This window comes from Anomalospiza imberbis, chromosome 3 (assembly GCF_031753505.1).
Source record: "Anomalospiza imberbis isolate Cuckoo-Finch-1a 21T00152 chromosome 3, ASM3175350v1, whole genome shotgun sequence".
Taxonomy (NCBI): domain Eukaryota; kingdom Metazoa; phylum Chordata; class Aves; order Passeriformes; family Viduidae; genus Anomalospiza; species Anomalospiza imberbis.
This window is the reverse complement of record NC_089683.1, coordinates 14,041,129-14,053,694: the sequence shown is the minus strand read 5'-3', so window position 1 is coordinate 14,053,694 and position 12,566 is coordinate 14,041,129. Positions and strand designations below refer to the sequence as shown.

The following is a 12,566-nucleotide window of genomic DNA, read 5'->3' as shown; positions in this document are numbered from 1 at the left end:
CCTTTGGCACCATGATGTCATATAACCTGATCCCTTAGTCTTGCTGAGGTGTGCATGTGTTATGGAGATAAACAAGTCAATTAAAAATGCATTTTCTTGTAGATTAAATAACCTTGGTGAACTTGTGTTTCTGGAAAGAAAAAAATAAACTAAAAAAGCCCAGCCCAAGACTGTTGAATCCCAAACTGTGCTTTCCTGGCAGTTGGAGAGAAAGGGCATGAAACTTGATGCTAAGGAAAAATTATTAAGAAGGGGGAAAAAAAATACTCTTCATCCTGAAATGATTGTGTTGAAATTTGGAAATGTATGAGTGAGCTCTGTGACTAATAGCATAATGAATACCAAGAGAATTAGTAATAATCAGTTCTTTATTCTTTAAGTTTTGGCTAAGATTTCTATGAAAAACTTGCTAATTTAATAAGTGACAGTCCAGCTAACAACTTAACTAGCTTGTAACTTTTCTATTCTTTCAGTAGAAGCAAATGTTGAAAATTGGTAACACGATGAGACAAATTGAAATCAAGTGTAAGTAAAGTGGGGTATAAATGACCTGTAATATGGTGTAATTCCCCTGGAACAGGAGAAACTGCTGAGGAAAATTTCTAAAGAAAACCCAAACAAGAAACCAAAAAGCCCTTTAAATCAGGCTGGTTCTGCTACTGACTTTTGCTTTTCCCAATGTTCTTGACACTTATGTTCTTGGTACCAGTTTCTGTGCCTCCATTTTGGCTTTTTTGACATCTGAATTAAATTGCTATTAGCATGAAATTTTGATCCTCTAGAAATGCCTCGTCAGAGGCCTCTATACAAGTTTGAAACTCTAGGCTGTATTTAGCTTGTACATTTTTATGTATATTGGTGAGTGTATGCAAATATGCAGAGAAATACATTTACAGTGATGGTAGTGTAAATTCTGAGAAATTAATTTGGTATTATTTGCACTGATACAAATGAGTGGAATCCATTTCTTAAGGGACTCACTATTGTGCTGAGAGGTGTCATTCATTCTTTATATAACTCAAATTTGTTTAGACTCCTCTTAAAAACTGGCTGAGTACAGGAGTGGATCTCATTGTTCTGATTCTCCTGCCTCCTTCACCCAGTATCTGTAGCCAGCAGGGCAAAAAGGAAATAATCTTGGTGTGGCAGCTTGTGCAAAGTAGTAGGTTGGCTGCTGCTCTGCTTTTTTCTGCTCAGGAGGTTAAAGCATTGCAAAGCTGGTGCTGACATCATTCCAAGCACACAAAAAGCTGACGTCAGTTGCACAGTCTATTGCAAGGTGTTTATCTCCATCTGATTAGGCTGGCAAAACGTGTACTGAGAAAGCAGCACACAAAGAAGGAAACTCTATTTGTCCGTGCTTCCCACTCGCCCTGACATCGGAGTCAGTCCTGGAAAGACTGAAACATGTTGATAAGGCTTCTGAGAAAATCTGTGGTGCTACCATTGGGCTGGACATTTTCTCATCTAAATCAGTAAGAATCAGTGTTGTGCACCCAGTTTATTGCAGGTGGGTGTTGGGCAGCCCATCCTTGGAGGGGAGTCCAGGTCTGAACTTCTGGCCTTCTCAAAGTGACAAAATAAGAAGGGATGCTATGACATAGAGTACTAACACTCATCTTCTGCCTGCTCACCTAAGTGTGGGTCATCAGTCAGCAGAGAATTGCTGCTGGCTGGCTGGTGGGAGGCTGCTGGCTCTGCCCATTGCCCTGCCTGCAGCCCCTACCCCAACAGCAGCCTCATCTGCTGACCCTGCAGACCATGCCAGCAGTACCAGCTGCTGCTATGGCAGACCAAGCCACATTGCTTCTGTTTCGCCCATCTGCAGGAATGTGCTGGAGATGTGGAGTAAAGCCACAGAAAGCAAGAATATTCCTTTATCTGTGACCAAATGTGCCCTTACCAACAGAGACTTCCACCTGTAACTGCGAATCACAGAATAAACTGAGTTGGAAGGGACCCACAAGGATCACTGAGTCCAATGCCTGGCTCCGCACAGCACTGTCCCCAAGGGGCACATCACATGCTTGAGAGTATTGTCCTAGCACTTCTTGAGCTTTGTCGGGCTGGTGCTGTGACCACTTCCCTGGGGAGCCTGTTCCAGGGCCCAACCACCTCTGGATGAAGAGCCTTTTTCTAATATCCAACCTAAACCTGCCCTTCAGGCCATTCCCTCGGATCCTGTCACTGTCACCAGAGTGAAGAGATCAGTGCCTGCCCCTTCTCTTTCCTTCACGAGGAAGCTGTAACTGCAGTGAGGTCTCCCCTCAGTCTCCTCCAGGCTGAACAGACCAAGAGGAACACCTAGCAATAGTATGGTCTATGGATCAAGCCAAATTCTTCAAGGTATGGGGCAGTGCAGGCTAAGTGTTTGATTTCTACTTTTGCTCTTTTTAAAATTCCACGTGGGTTCATTGTTTCGCTTATAAAAGGGTATGGCTAAAATTTGGTCTAATTCAGTCCCTGGAAATAAGGAAAAAATGTAGACAGAATTAGAATTAGTCAGAATTAGAATATCATAGGCTGAAAAAGGTGTCAAATTCCATGCACTTGCAGTTTAATTTTAAAAGCTCTGTATCAGCCTGCAAGAAGAGGAGAGTTCTGGCTTACGGGTCATCAATGGGCATTTTATGCCTTCATATTGTGTTGATTTCTACTTCCTCCTATGTATGATCACCACGACAGCAGATTATTGCTATTTTCTAAGTGTTTTTAATTGCTAATTTTAGGTTTTGCATTAGCAAAAAACATGTCTGATCCATGCAAACAGCCTTTAGAGCTGCTGTAAAATGGAATGTATCTGTGGTTAAAAATTGAAGCTCTTCCGGGTACTGAGTTTCTGACAGGGCTCCAGCTGCATTAGGGTAAAAGGATTTTACTACGTACAAACTTTTTATTAGAATAAACGTTGCTTAAAAAATTACATAACATGCCTGCTCTCCTTGGTAGCTCAAATCAAGGCCAATCAAATCAAGATGCTTAAGATGAGTAAGTACATGCATATTTTACCAGTTGTTACTTTTTAAAAACTCTCTAATTCAGTCGAAAGAACATATCTTGGAAGAGCAATAGCTTGATTAAAACAGAGAATTCATGGCAGAGAACAAAAAAATCTCTTTTTTTTTCTTCTTTTTTTTCTATTCAACTTGATGAGAAATGTTGACAAATCCATTTTCTTGGTACTGTGTAGGTTATCGAGTCTTTGCCTTGTCTGAGGAACTGCTAACATGAATAACCAGTGATCTCATGTAACCTCAGGACAGCAGTGAGATTTGTCAGAAAGTTCGCAGTGTGCTGTCTGTAATTTAAAAAGGAACATCAGCAACATGAAATGCATGATTCAGAGAAATCAGTGACATTTTGCTATTGTCTGCGGCTAATAAAACTGGAGTAGTCAACGTTGCCTGATTTTATGCCTGCTGATTGATCAGGCCATGAGGATAACCCACATTTTACTGCAGGATGACATTTTTCCTGGATAAATTTAGCTTTGTGTAGAAAGCAAGGACAAGGTCAAGGTTGCATTTATATCCTCAGAGAGCAGGAGATGCAGGGTGATTGTGCCCTTCCTTCTTTTTTTTTTTTTTCCCCTTATGAGTGGTCTTTCTGCATAGGTAAAGGTAGGGAAGATAATGCCCTTTGCCCCTTTTGTAGTAGAAACATTACTGATCTGTTCCAGAATAATACTCACACCAACCTGTCAAGGGCCAAGTGGTATTTTGAGCTCTACTTATTTGCCATTTGGACAAGGGGGAGTGGTATATCTTATTTTTTCCATCAAGCATGCTGGGATTGTACAACTGATTTTGAAAAATGCCATGATTTAACAAGTTCTGCTCCTTCTTCCACAGTACTTTTTCAAAAGCATCATCACCATTTTCTGTAGTTAGTAATTTTTGGGGAAATTAAGTTTTTAGGTTTCAGATAGTCTTGCCTATAAATAAGTCTGAAAAAAAAAAACAAACATAGCAAATTGAAGGTATTTTATGCAAGCAATCATAGACTTTTGGTAATCTGTTTTCTAAAATTACAGAACAAAAATGAAAGTCCTGTGGTGATTCTGTTTAAACTGTTTTATCTTCTGACTCTTTCCACCCTGCCAATACACTTTGCTTTTATCTAGGACAACTGCAATTTTAAGTGACACTTGCTACCATGGGGTTTGTGCTACCAGGTCACTCAGAGTGCATTTGGAGGCCACCATGGTGAGCACACCATAGAAGTAAGGGAGAAATGTATGTGTTGTGTGTTATATCCAAAGGCTATCTATCTCGGAAACACCAGACTTTTCTAAAGGGTAGAAGGCTTCTCATTTCTAATAGTAGATGGGGTTAAGAGATTCTGAATGTTGCTGCTCCCATCCATAAGTAATGTTTCTAACATTGTAGCTGTTGGATGCCAATTGTTCAGAGAAGTGGAAAGAAGTGTCTAAACTGCATTTTTCTATACTTTGCAACTTTTTGACACCATCAATTTACTGTGAGCTCCAGTTAGCTGAATCAATACCCGACGTAATCCCCAGAGACCTGGGAAAGACCTGCTTTCAGGGGGTTAGTAGATAGGCTATAGGCTTCATTGTCTGGGGTGGAATCATCATGCTCTTGCTGCAGAACTAGACCAAAGACTCTGATATTTAGGGTAGTTTTAAAGCTTGTTCCAAGATTGTTTTCACAAGAAAAGGTTACCCTGTCAGAGCACAGCAGGGAAGATTGACCACACTTCTGAAGTCAGTGTAGTCAAGCCCAAGCTTTGTTCTGCCTCAGCTCTTAAATCAAGTTTCTTGCAGAGGGGCAGAGAAACCCACTGCCAGCTTTACATGTAACAGGGAGGACAAAGACAAGATTCAGACTATCTAATGCTATTGAAGCTGGAAGTAATGGGCTTACACAAGTGGAATTTGGGGGTACGATTTGTCCAGCTAAATGTTGACAACTATATTTCTCTCTATATATTTCTCTCCTTTTTCTGACTATAAAAGGAGCTCAGCATGACTAGCTCAGGCATAGATGTCTCAAGTTAAATGGGAGTAATCCTCCCTGCTTGCCAGAGCCTGATTTGTTTGCATACACGGAAAAGTCTTGTTCCTTTTGAGATACACCAGGTATCCAAGACATCTACACAAGACTTCAAGATGAGAGACAGAGGCTATGAAAGAGGAACCTCTGGTGAAGAGAGAGATGGAGATGTGGTAGGGTACCCTCAGGCATCTCAAATGGCAGTCAGTAGACACATCTATATGGACATCTATGTAGGGTGGTCCAGAAGACTAAAAATCTAACCTTTTTATAAACCTAAGTCTCAGAACAGGATTCTCTTGCTAGCTTGAGAGTTTCCTAGGTAATAGCCCTTAAGTATTAAAAAAAAATGTAAATACATGTATAATTTATGTGGGAAAATGCTTTCCTTCCCTCTTTGGAAATGGTCACTGTGAAAACAAGCTTGCAAATGTTGTTGGCCCAAAAGGGTTTCAGGCCAAAGAAGCCTGACCCTTATATAACATGTGAGAAAATGCTCAGCACATGGCTGCTTTAAGCTTTCTACATCTAGCAGTCATTGGACAAAATACAGAAATAAACCCAAATGCAGAGAGAGCATAAATCAACATCATAAAAAATAGTAATGATGAATGTTGATACATCGAGATATACCAGGAGACTGAATAAAAGATCAAGAGCAAATGCATTTATTTACTTTTTATAGCATGTCACTATTTTATTTTCCTCTTGTTACCCCTCCATGTAGGATGTGCTACATAGAACAGACTTAACCACCTGTTCAGTAGAGAAATTAAATGCTTTAGAAAAGCATTTTCCATTTCTTCCCTTTAATGTCCACCAGTGGATGTTCTCTGGCCCCAGAAGCAGCTGGTGTAACTCAAAAAGCTCATTAAAAGTGCCTTGTGATTTTTTCTGTTGTGTACATGGCACTTTAACCTGTTTGCTCTTGGACTTTCTCCTCTAACAACTTCCCTCAAAAACAAGTTGCTTTTTATTTGGGAGGGAGATTTGAGAGTTGTCAGAGAGGAAGATTCAAATTGGGCACAACATCATAAACACAACACTTGCAAATCTCTCCAGTTTTAGGCAGTAGGAAAATGAGTTCCTAGCATTTGCTAGTACTTCTCCAGACAAGGGTGCTCATTAAACAATGTTAATGTTTTTCTTCTCTTGAAAGCCAAGCTATGGTATGAGGCAGCCTTGTGTTTAGCAGTTGCTCACTGACTAAAAATCCTATGGCAACCAATAAATGGAAGCCAAAAAATGTTGCAATATTATTTTAGAGGACTCGTCTGCTTATTTTTACAGTTAGCCTTGCATAACCTTCTACATTTTTGGACTCTGCCTTATGTAGAATATTTCTTAAAGTTTCCATTTATTTCAATTGTGCACTGCACATTAGGAAATCTAAAAGAATTAGAAAAAATGAGTCACAAATACTTTCCCTTTATGTTGTTATCCTGCCCTTCTAGAACCCATTTATGTACTGCCCTTACATAATATTTATTTGGTGTTACAGTTTTGCTAAGCATCTTACACTAATTTCTTTAATATGCAAAGCAAAAATGAAAACAGTGTCATGAAGGTAGCTTGAAATGTGTTTGCTTCCTGGGATTTAAACATGTGGACACAACAAATTATGTCTGTCTTCCAGCTGAAGATCAGAACTGGATTTCCATCTTGAGCAATCACATACCTATCTCAAGAGTGTGGAGACTTTGAGATGGTCTTTTTTTTATTTTTTTTTTTCCCAGGGTGGTTGTGGAGATGCATCTTTATAAGCAATGAAAAGCAGTGTAATGTTAGGTTTAAAATGATGTGTGAAAAAATCTATTCAGTATCAGTGCAGCTCAAGCGTTTGGTGCACGCACATTTCTGTGTTGCCCTGGCACAGCTAATCATTACCAGCAGAATATCAAAGACTACATCTCTATGATTTGGCCTTAATACATATAGTGCTCTAAAAATTGTAAATTTCACTCTCTCCTCCCACAAAAATAGCCTCAAAATCTCTGCAGCCTGTTCCTCTGTGGCCAGCAGTGTAGCAGTACATGAATTCCTTCAAGCTGGCTCTCTATAGGTTGACTGGTTCATGCCTGATGTTGCAGCCCCATCACCCATGATGAATTATACATACAGCTCTTGCACAATTGTATTCTGAATACATAAAGGCTTGGAACTTTATCCCTGTCTTTCTTCAGCAAAGAGGATCTTAGGTAGGATGGAAATTAACAGGTTTTTGTGCTGGTATGTGAGCATGAGGCTGTGTGTGCACCCACATAAATGAACAGTCCCGAATGAGAGAGGGGGTGGGCATGTACCATTCTGCTTCTGTGCAAGCTGGGTAAGAAGCTGAAACAGGAAATTGTGGCATGTTCCTCAGCTGCTTCAGAGCAACATAGCTTAGCTCTCCAGCAAGAAGAGCTGGGAAAGGTTTGGTGCTTCTGTAGGCTGGAGATGTCCAGCAAGCAGCGCTGGAGAGGGAGCTGATGGGAGGTGGCAGCATCCTGGCCTTCACCTTTTCAGGAAATCCTTGTCCATACAGATATACAGGTTTTGTAATTGAAAATTTGTGTCACCTTGTGCATATATAGAAGAATAACAGAGAAAGCAACCAGTTCAGTTCTTAGATTCTTTAAATATCCTCAGGTGAGTTTCGGCACACAGAGCTTTAGGTTTCTGCAGGAAGGATGTGTCAGTTCCTGACATTTCATGGAGACCCAATCTGCCCAGCTTGTGGAGCCCAGAGAGTGATTTATGTCATCCCAAAGCAGATACTGAAATTTTATCAAATTAGTGGTGCCCTACACCCATTGCCTGAGAACTATTTGGTTTTTAAAACAGTGACCAAAACATGTAGCTCAAATATAAAAGGGAAAGTTGTAGTCACCAGAAATCAGGAGAGCTGTGTCCTACTTTTGCCTGACACAAAGGCTAAGAAAATAAATGTAAGAATTTACATTCCCATTGGTTTCCATGGGCCTTGAACAAGGACATTAAATGTAAGAAATAAAAGAAGCTTGTGTGCAAACAGATATTTTATACATTCAGAAGTATGCATTTAAAGATAATAAGTTAGAACATATCTATTCATATGCTAATCCTATTAAAATGTAAACTTGGGTTGCAAGTTCTTTGGGATGAGGACAGGAGGTTTTTTATCTATATTTGTATATAGCAGCATAATTAAGTCTGGATATGCCTAGGTCCTTCTGACTACTGATGTAAAATTAATATATTAGAATGGTTGAATAGTTTTAGGATCAAATACAATATGTCCTATCTTACGAGATCAGCAGCCTCCTTCTATTCTTCAGACAAGACCTCTGCTCTTTTCTAATTGAATTCTCTGTAGATTTTTTTGTACAAATTTTATCTATGAACTTTAGCTGCAACTGACCTAATATTGCAAAACCCATTTCTCATAGAACCTAAGCAGGTTTTAACCTAGCTTTTCAAAGGAAAGCAAAATATAATAATCTACTTCAGCAACTGGACTCAGAGAACAATCTATTAAGGGCAATTTTCCTTCCATTGTCTTTCTCTGATGAAAGGTCACATAAAAATCTCGTAAACTGAGGTATTGTTTGTCATTTTAGATGCTCCCTGTATACCTTGGAAAATCAGTTGAAGAAAAAACATGCAGTATGTTTTCTGAAGGCTTTCTTTAAAGCAATTAGATTTTTAGTTACATCAAACAGTGCATTACATTACATGCTGTATAACTACACTTCAGAGTAAGCAATTCTATCAGATTTATGAGATAAAAAAGAGATAGAAATTTTCTTAGAGTTTAAATTTACAGGTTTGATAAGCATGGTTTACTGGTTTATAAAACCAAACTGAGTGAGACGGTGTCATCAGTGATCCTTTCTGATCTGCACTGAGGTTTTGTACAATCCTGTTTGGTTTATTGCTATTGTTCATTTTATGAATTTATTTATTTATTTATGCTCAATCCTGACAAGTAGTGAAACTATTGCCAGGAACAAGGCTTTTGTGTTGATAGTCATAGCCTTGAACTTCTTTTAGGAAGGTGCCTGTGCCACTCTAGTGAGCTGCTCACATTGATCCATCTCCAATGTCTGGACCTGATTTCAAGTACTCCAGAGCAAGAATTCTCTCCTCGAGGGTCCTCAGGCTGTAGTCAATCTGCAAAGCCTCTGCTTGGGGTTCCAAAGCATCTTCTTACCTGAAGCCAGCACTGGTAGACCCAGGTGGGCACTGCTGTGTGAAGGGCTGTGGAGTTTAGGAGAATCCTAAAGGACTAAAGAGGAAGTGCTGCAACTTGGTTTTGCTACACACCCCCAACCCAGCCTTCAGATGGTTTTACCCAAAAAGAAGTGTTGCAAGGGCAAACTCAGTACCTTCATGAGGTAGAGGCATGATGTCCTCTTGTTTATAACCTAGTATGGTGTTTCTTGCAATGGGAAATGCTGTTGTAAAGGAATATTGTTGCAAATTATGTGTACTTAGTGCTTGCTGGAGGTTATTGCAACACAGATTTACTGATCTATTAATTATGATAGGTTAATTATAGCAAATCCCTCTTCCGTACTCAGAATCAACAGCCTTCATGAAGGGGAGGTTGTGAAATGAGAAGAGAAAGATTAATTTATTTTTTTAAAAAAAGAGTGAAATTAGACAAAGAGAGAGGAATGCAGAGCAGTCTCTCATCCCTTCTCACAGCTCGATACATCCATGGTTCCTTTTTTTGTTGCTACTCTGTCACTTGTCCCACCTGCCATTGCAATGCATAATTCACAATCAATGCATTCAAGTATTTCATACATCCACACAGACATCTTTCCAGGTTGTTCTGTAGTGCTTTCTCCTCTCATATTTTATAAAAAGTTTTGTAGTTTTAGGGGTTTTTTTAAGACCTCATCTTCTGAAGTGTTTTCTTCTGCTTCTGATTTAAACTCTGTATTTACGTCTCTTATGATTGTACAGTGAAACTAAAATGACAGAAAGGCAATAAAGTATTTTCAGATGTGGTTTTTTTTTAAGTTCAGAGTTTTAAAACAACCTGTGTGTGTTTTGGAGGCCTGACTTGTTTGTTATTTTTGGTGCTGAAGTTGAACTGAACTACAAAAGCCAAGAAATGTTGTAAGCACAGCTCTAACTACTGTGTTGTAATCTTATTTCATTCAGCTGCTGAGGGCTTATATGGCCACTGAAAGGAATGCAGTCCTGACCGAGTACTTTTCCAGTGAAAAAAATGTTAATTTGTTCCATGCCATCACCATTTTTTTGTGTACCTATATTCAAAGTCAGCTTTCACTGATCACCCCAGGTAAGATACAGAAGGACAGAGGAGGAAACGGAAGTTCTATGTAATTTCTAGACTTCTCAGAAATTATATTCTTAAAGAGCAGTGAATTTTAAAAGTTTTGTGGTTTAGTGATTTTTATAATATACATCATTGTTTTGCAACTCAGTATTCCTCTGTAAAATATCTCAAATGTCAGAAATAAAAGATAATAAAAGTAATGTCCATAATCAGGGAAGTTGATAAAACAGAAAAGCGTTTAGACGGCCATTTCACACCACGAACCTTCAGGAGTAATGCTTTTTTGATCCCATTTCTGGCCCACGACACATTGGAGGTAGCTTACAAGTTCCAGACCTGTGTTCAGAAATAACTGTCTGAAGCTGAGTTTCAATATAAAAAAAGTATTTTGTATCATTATTTATTTTTATTAATTAGCTATTTAAAAATATATAACATCTATCTAAATGTTGCCTATAATTAATACCATATGATACATATTATATATTAAAATTATGTAGTGTAATAAAATATATTTCTTTATGAGTGAAATTTGAGAATACTTCATCTTTACATCTATGCATTTATATGTAGACAAAACCAAAGGCTATTCTGTGGTGTCCTCTGTTCAGCTGGGTAAGGAAGAAGTTCTCATGCTGCATGACAACGGCCTGTTTCATCAGGCTGCTCTGTCTTTCCTTTCATATAAACAGGGCTAAGCAGAACCACTGGTGACAAAGGAGCAGGTTGCAGATGCCTCATTGCACAGATTTTGCTTTCATTCTGAGGCGCTTCTAGGGCAGAATGACTCAGGTGGCTGATGGTACCAATGCCTACAGGAAATAGGAAAAATTTAGGTGGAAGGAATGCAGCAAACTGATTGAAAGAATTGAAATCTCCATAGTCATCCAGTGTCTTCCTGATCTGGCTCTATTAATTTCGCCCTTCCCTTCCCTTCCCTTCCCTTCCCTTCCCTTCCCTTCCCTTCCCTTCCCTTCCCTTCCCTTCCCTTCCCTTCCCTTCCCTTCCCTTCCCTTCCCTTCCCTTCCCTTCCCTTCCCTTCCCTTCCCTTCCCTTCCCTTCCCTTCCCTTCCCTTCCCTTCCCTTCCCTTCCCTTCCCTTCCCTTCCCTTCCCTTCCCTTCCCTTCCCTTCCCTTCCCTTCCCTTCCCTTCCCTTCCCTTCCCTTCCCTTCCCTTCCCTTCCCTTCCCTTCCCTTCCCTTCCCTTCCCTTCCCTTTCTCACATTTGCTCCCTTTGGACTTTCCCCTGGCATGTGAATGGTGCTGAGGCTCCTGAATCATGAATTGAGGAGTGCAGTGATGTGATGAAAAAAATTATTATTAGAGAAAACACTCTATTGCACAGTTTCTCCCCTTCAAAATCCATAGTCTGATAGGGAAATATCCCCTCTTCCATTCCCCACATGTTTGGAGAGTCATTCAGAAACTGAAAAGAATGGGCAATTTTTGATTTCCATAATTGCCGCAAGGCAGTTGAGGCTTTAAGCTGTAGCACAACCACTATCCCCAACTCTTATTACATTCAATCACACTTGAATACACTGTAGCCGAATTTCATTTAGATTTTGTAAGATTTGGCCTTTTGAAATCAGCATAAATTATAATGTTCCAGTCAATAGTTTGTCCAACAGACAGCAAGTCACTTGATTTTGCTTTAGCATGTCTCAATCTGTTAAACAATAGGGCTTTTCTTGGCTGAAGTGGGACTGGTGTGCATTCAGTAAGAATAAGCTCATTCTAACAGCTTTTCTTTGCTTTTCTTTTTTTAGAGAGAGAGAATTTGTAAATACACTGTATTAAATCATGTTTGGTAGCAACCTGTGAACCATGCTGATAAAGAAGAATTGACCCAAACTACTCAACCTCAATCTAACGAGATCAAAAGACATCAGGCAATTTTAGCTTATTTGTTTGTGGTTTTTTTTTTTTTTTTTTTTTTTTGGTTTTTTTTTTTTGGTAGCTTATCTTTTCACAGCTATTTAATTGTTTGTTTTGGGCTTTTTTTCACCCAAGAACATCTGAAAACAGGACTGTGAAATGCTGGAGGACAGGGAATTCTTACATCATTTTTCTAGCTAAGAATGAACCAGAAAGCCCACAAGAAGGATTCTTTTGATCTTCTCTGGACCATGTAATTATGTGCTAACTTCTCTGTGTGGTTAACTGAATAGGATGTTGCTAATTACTAATCACCATCAGGAAAGGGAGTAAATATGAAACCATACATATCCAAGATACTTTCCAGGTGCAGGAAGAGGTTTGCCAACTTTAACCTTT

The 12,566-nt window shown here is 39.3% G+C and overlaps 1 long non-coding RNA gene across 1 annotated transcript; it reads left to right on the top strand.

Moving 5' to 3' along the window:
• Positions 1–2,348: 2,348 nt before the first annotated feature.
• On the top strand, positions 2,349–12,182 carry LOC137470284 (uncharacterized). Its single transcript, XR_010996987.1, has 3 exons — positions 2,349–9,214; positions 10,152–10,293; positions 12,059–12,182. It is a non-coding gene; the product is annotated as an uncharacterized lncRNA (long non-coding RNA).
• Positions 12,183–12,566: the final 384 nt, after the last annotated feature.